The sequence below is a fragment of the Electrophorus electricus genome, unplaced genomic scaffold (assembly GCF_041902795.1).
Source record: "Electrophorus electricus isolate QZ-2024a unplaced genomic scaffold, ASM4190279v1 Scaffold281, whole genome shotgun sequence".
Lineage (NCBI taxonomy): Eukaryota > Metazoa > Chordata > Actinopteri > Gymnotiformes > Gymnotidae > Electrophorus > Electrophorus electricus.
Genome location: NW_027658563.1, coordinates 30,001 through 35,402, shown reverse-complemented (window position 1 = coordinate 35,402; position 5,402 = coordinate 30,001). Strand labels below are relative to the sequence as shown.

The following is a 5,402-nucleotide window of genomic DNA, read 5'->3' as shown; positions in this document are numbered from 1 at the left end:
CCAGGCTCTCGACCCTCCCAAAGTGTCCGACCAGGGTGCACCCTGCTGGGCATGGTTAGCCGCCAGCCCCCTTCCTGGAGGTCTGGTTGGCACGGGGTTTTGCAAATAGGTCCCGTCGGGTATATGGGAGAGCAAAGAGAATCAATGGGGTCCAAGCACTAAATTCATCCAGTGGCGTTCTCTGGAAGCCCAAGGGGAGTCCGAGGGGTGTTCGGCCGGCAAGGGGAGCTCTCCCTCGGACACATGATCAAACGCCTGTCCCCTACCGGAAAGTGGTGTGCTCTGGATGCCCCCCCCCCCCCCCATCCCCCGAGGGGGGTGCTTATCCCGCGAGGGGAGCCCTCCTCGGGTTAAGTGAACCATCATGCCGATTCCCCTATGGAAGTGGGCACATCCAGGCACACAGTCTGCTTTGCTCTCCCCGACCCGAGTGCGTCTGTTGGGCTGAGTGTACGCCCAGGCAACTGGATCCAATGGCTCAGTCCGCCGCAGCGTGCTTCGACGATGGGTCGTACAGCCATGCCACCAGGGTGGGCGTGTTTGTAAATGTACCAGTGGATTCTCGTCGGCCTGCCACATCCATGGTATCGACCCACCAGGCCTGTCCGACCAGGGGTTGACCCTGGACGGGCACGGTCTGTGGTTTGGCCCTTGTCCTAGATGAAATCGGGCACGGGGTTTTCTGGCCAGGTACCATCGGGTTACTGGGAGAGCGGCTTCGGTCTCCAGGTGAGACCAATGGTGAAGCAGCACGAGGCAATGGAGAGCATGCAAAGCGATGGGGAAGCCATGCACGGCAATGGCCACGAAAAAAAAAAAAAAATCACTACGGAAGGAACGTGAAGAACAAGGAGGAGTGTAGTGACACTGCCCAAAGCTGCCCGGTGTTGCAGGGGTCTATTGGTGTGTTGCTTCCTTGTTTGGTAGAGTGGAGTACCAGACCCGCCAGGGGTAGGCAAACCATTCCCCCTACGGTAAGTGAGGAGCCAGCCATTTGACGAGCGGGTGTCCACGTGTACGGGTGCGAGCGCTATCCCCCCACACGGGGTTAGGCCACGGCCTTAGGTGGACGTCTGCCGACCAGCCCCGGCTGATCCAGAACTTCTGATGTGGAGAGCGGTTTTGACAGATCCTCCCTGGTTCTAGCGGGTCAAGCCTCTGATGGGGGGTGGGGGTTATTTGTAACCCATCCCAGAACTCTCTGGGGGAGACTCAGACGGCCAGTCTGTCTACTCAGTTGTCCTATACTGGTGTCTGTGGTTTGGGAGGAAGGGAGTGCCCTGCTTTGTTGGCCTCCTCTTCAAACCTACCTGGGCCCACGAATCACTCTTCTTGGTTACATCACGAAACGTAGGTTGAGCGAGGCTAGGGGGGAGGGAATTCGACGAGGTCTTTCCCTTGTCCCCCCACCAGCGGCCCACGAAAATCAAAACGGCGTGAAGAGAGGGAACGCCGAAAGCACCTGGAGTCGGCCGTCCGCACCTCCGGAGGAGGTGGACGGGGTACGGTGCGGGCATGACCGGATGGGACAGCTTTGCATCAAGGTGAGAGGTCGGCGTCCGAAGGCCAGAGGGCGGTGCGCGAGCACGTTTACACTGGCCGCGGAAGCTGTCCTGGGTAGCCCTGTATGGCGTCTGGACCTGACGGCGCACGCACTTACAACCCGCTGCTTCCTAGCCCCCGGAAGGGGAGGCGGATGTCACTCGTGGTTCATCCCAGACCACGGTGCAAACTACCTGGTTGATCCTGCCAGTAACATATGCTTGTCTCAAAGATTAAGCCATGCAGGTCTAAGTGCACACGGCCGGTACAGTGAAACTGCGAATGGCTCATTAAATCAGTTATGGTTCCTTTGATCGCTCCACACGTTACTCGGATAACTGTGGTAATTCTAGAGCTAATACATGCAAACGAGCGCTGACCCTTCGGGGGATGCGTGCATTTATCAGACCCAAAACCCATCCGGGGGGCTCGGGCCCCCCGGCCGCTTTGGTGACTCTAGATAACCTCGGGCCGATCGCGCGCCCTCCGCGGCGGCGACGTCTCATTCGAATGTCTGCCCTATCAACTTTCGATGGTACCATAGTCGGCTACCATGGTGACCACGGGTAACGGGGAATCAGGGTTCGATTCCGGAGAGGGAGCCTGAGAAACGGCTACCACATCCAAGGAAGGCAGCAGGCGCGCAAATTACCCATTCCCGACACGGGGAGGTAGTGACGAAAAATAACGATACAGGTCTCTTTCGAGGCCCTGTAATCGGAATGAGCGTATCCTAAACCCATGGGTGAGGACCCATTGGAGGGCAAGTCTGGTGCCAGCAGCCGCGGTAATTCCAGCTCCAATAGCGTATATTAAAGTTGCTGCAGTTAAAAAGCTCGTAGTTGGATGTCGGGAGTGGGCTGGCGGTCCGCCGCGAGGCGTGCCACCGCCTGTCTCAGACCCTGTCTCCCGGTGCCCCCCGGATGCCCTTGGCTGGGTGTCCGGACGGGGCTCGGAGCGTTTACTTTGAAAAAATTAGAGTGTTCAAAGCGGGCCCGCTTCTCGCCTGAATACCTGAGCTAGGAATAATGGAATAGGACTCCGGTTCTATTTTGTGGGTTTCCTGAACCAGGGCCATGATTAAGAGGGACGGCCGGGGGCATTCGTATTGCGCCGCTAGAGGTGAAATTCTTGGACCGGCGCAAGACGGACGAAAGCGAAAGCATTTGCCAAGAATGTTTTCATTAATCAAGAACGAAAGTCGGAGGTTCGAAGACGATCAGATACCGTCGTAGTTCCGACCGTAAACTATGCCGACCCGCGATCCGGCGGCGTTATTCCCATGACCCGCCGGGCAGCGTGAGGGAAACCACGAGTCTGTGGGTTCCGGGGGGAGTATGGTTGCAAAGCTGAAACTTAAAGGAATTGACGGAAGGGCACCACCAGGAGTGGAGCCTGCGGCTTAATTTGACTCAACACGGGAAACCTCACCCGGCCCGGACACGGAAAGGATTGACAGATTGATAGCTCTTTCTCGATTCTGTGGGTGGTGGTGCATGGCCGTTCTTAGTTGGTGGAGCGATTTGTCTGGTTAATTCCGATAACGAACGAGACTCCGGCATGCTAAATAGTTACGCGGCCCTCCGCGGTCGGCGTCAAACTTCTTAGAGGGACAAGTGGCGTTCAGCCACGCGAGATGGAGCAATAACAGGTCTGTGATGCCCTTAGATGTCCGGGGCTGCACGCGCGCCACAATGGTTGGATCAGCGTGTGCCTACCCTACACCGAGAGGTGCGGGTAATCCGCTGAACCCCATTCGTGATGGGGACTGGGGATTGCAATTATTCCCCATGAACGAGGAATTCCCAGTAAGCGCGGGTCATAAGCTCGCGTTGATTAAGTCCCTGCCCTTTGTACACACCGCCCGTCGCTACTACCGATCGGATGGTTTAGTGAGGTCCTCGGATCGGCCCCGCCGGGGCTCCTCGCGGGCCTTGGCGGAGCGCCGAGAAGTCGATCAAACTTGACTATCTAGAGGAAGTAAAAGTCGTAACAAGGTTTTCGTAGGTGAACCTGCGAAAGGATCATTAACGGGTAACGCTGTCCGGCGTGCCTCCTCTCCCGACCCCCTCGACTTCGCCGTCCCCCCGCGTCGGGGCCCAGGGTCGAAAGGGTCTTCGGGGTTGCTGTTACACGTGGTCGCTTGCAGGTCAGGCTGGACAGAAGGCATAAAGGAGGAGCCTAGTCCCTCCCACCCCTTCCTCGTCCTCCGCCTCTTCCTCCGCGTCGTCCTTCAGCACCCCCCCCCCGCAGGCCCCGGTATTCTCTGGGTTCCAGCGCGAGAGACGCGTCGTTCAAAAAACTCGGCGTCCCCGCTCGTCGGGCGAAGGCCGGTTTCCCCTCACCTTGCCGGCAGGAGAAGCGCCTGCGAGTCGAGCGGGTCGTACGGGTCCGTCCCGCGCCCTCCCTCTCGCTCGCACGGCCGCTGCCTCCGTCCACCGCGAGGGGTTTTCCTATTTTGTTGTCCTTGTCATTCATCCCCGTCCCCTTGCTCGCTGACGAGCGGACTTTCCGGGGGGGGTTGCGAGCGCTGCTCCTCGTGGGGCAGGCCATGGCCCTTCCTGTGTTCGTCCGCCCACCGGCGTCCTGGGGCGTGGTGGTGGTGGGTGGCGCAGCCGGTTCCCCTGCTTCTCTCTCTCAGAAAGGAGTCTCAGGGGGACCCCCGGCAGGTACCTAGGGCTTGGCCCACGCTACGTGAGTTCCACCCCTTTCGAGGGGTCGGACGGGGCGGGCGCGGAGGGCCGCGGTTCAAAGACTGACTCGTCTGCCACGTGGGGCGTGTGGGCAAAGCGCAACCCCGCGCCCGTTTCAACACTCGCAGACGGGGGCGCCTGACCGGTTGGTGAAACCTTTTAAACCTGTCTTTGTAGTCGTGGTGAAAGACCTAAACTGAGCCTGAAATAAAAGAGTACAACTCTTAGCGGTGGATCACTTGGCTCGTGCGTCGATGAAGAACGCAGCCAGCTGCGAGAACTAATGTGAATTGCAGGACACATTGATCATCGACATTTCGAACGCACATTGCGGCCCCGGGTCCATCCCGGGGCTACGCCTGTCTGAGGGTCGCTATTCCTATCTGTCGGACCTGCCTTCTCAGGCGGGACCGCGGTTGGAGGTTCGTAGGTGGGGGGGTGCCCCCTGGCCTCCGTCTTCCTAAAAGCAGACGGTTCCCGGGCGCTGTCTCGGTGAGATCCGGTCGGTGGGTTCGCTGCGGTTGAGTGCCCGTTCTCCGTGCACAAGCTTCTCCTCCCCCGCTTCGGTTCGTTTCGGTTCGTTTCGGCTCCGCTCCTGGCCTGGCCAGGAACGTGGTCCCCTGCGCCCGAGAAAGAAGCGAGCGTGGCTGCCGGTGGGTTCTCTCCGCTTTGGCTGCCCACGTTTTCGCTTCTTTTCTCACCCCCTGCGCAGGCGGATCACGGAAAGGTGTCTGTTCTGTTCCGTTACGTGCGCGAGCGGAGGGAGGTTGTTGTTACATGCGTTCCCCCCCCCCCTCCCCCGGTGGGGGGGGTGGGGGGGGTCGGGGTTCGGGTGGCTCTGCCTCTGGCGTTTTCCTTACGGGCCGACCTGTCCGTGGCACGTCCGTGACGTCCCGACCTGTGTCCTCGTTAGCCCGGGTGAAAAGGGACTCGTCCCCTAACCCGGCGGTGTTCACGCTTCTGGGCAACCCTCCAGAGCGAACTCGGGAGCGACCTCAGATCAGACGAGACAACCCGCTGAATTTAAGCATATTACTAAGCGGAGGAAAAGAAACTAACAAGGATTCCCTCAGTAGCGGCGAGCGAAGAGGGAAGAGCCCAGCGCTGAATCCCCCGTCCGGGTGCGGGCGAGGGGAATTGTGGCGTATGGAAGTCTGTTTTCTTCCT

At 59.4% G+C, this 5,402-nt stretch overlaps 3 non-coding genes across 3 annotated transcripts in view; all 3 read left to right on the top strand.

Moving 5' to 3' along the window:
* The first annotated feature begins 1,733 nt into the window (after window positions 1–1,733).
* Window positions 1,734–3,572, top strand: LOC145655571 (18S ribosomal RNA). Its single transcript, XR_014121635.1, has one exon. It is a non-coding gene; the product is annotated as an 18S ribosomal RNA (ribosomal RNA).
* Window positions 3,573–4,454: 882 nt separating this feature from the next.
* Window positions 4,455–4,608, top strand: LOC145655569 (5.8S ribosomal RNA). Its single transcript, XR_014121633.1, has one exon. It is a non-coding gene; the product is annotated as a 5.8S ribosomal RNA (ribosomal RNA).
* Window positions 4,609–5,225: 617 nt separating this feature from the next.
* LOC145655568 (28S ribosomal RNA) overlaps window positions 5,226–5,402 on the top strand; it is a 4,149-nt gene continuing 3,972 nt past the window's right edge. The window contains exon 1 of the ribosomal RNA XR_014121632.1: window positions 5,226–5,402. This exon is cut by the window's right edge and continues 3,972 nt beyond it. This is a non-coding gene — a ribosomal RNA (28S ribosomal RNA).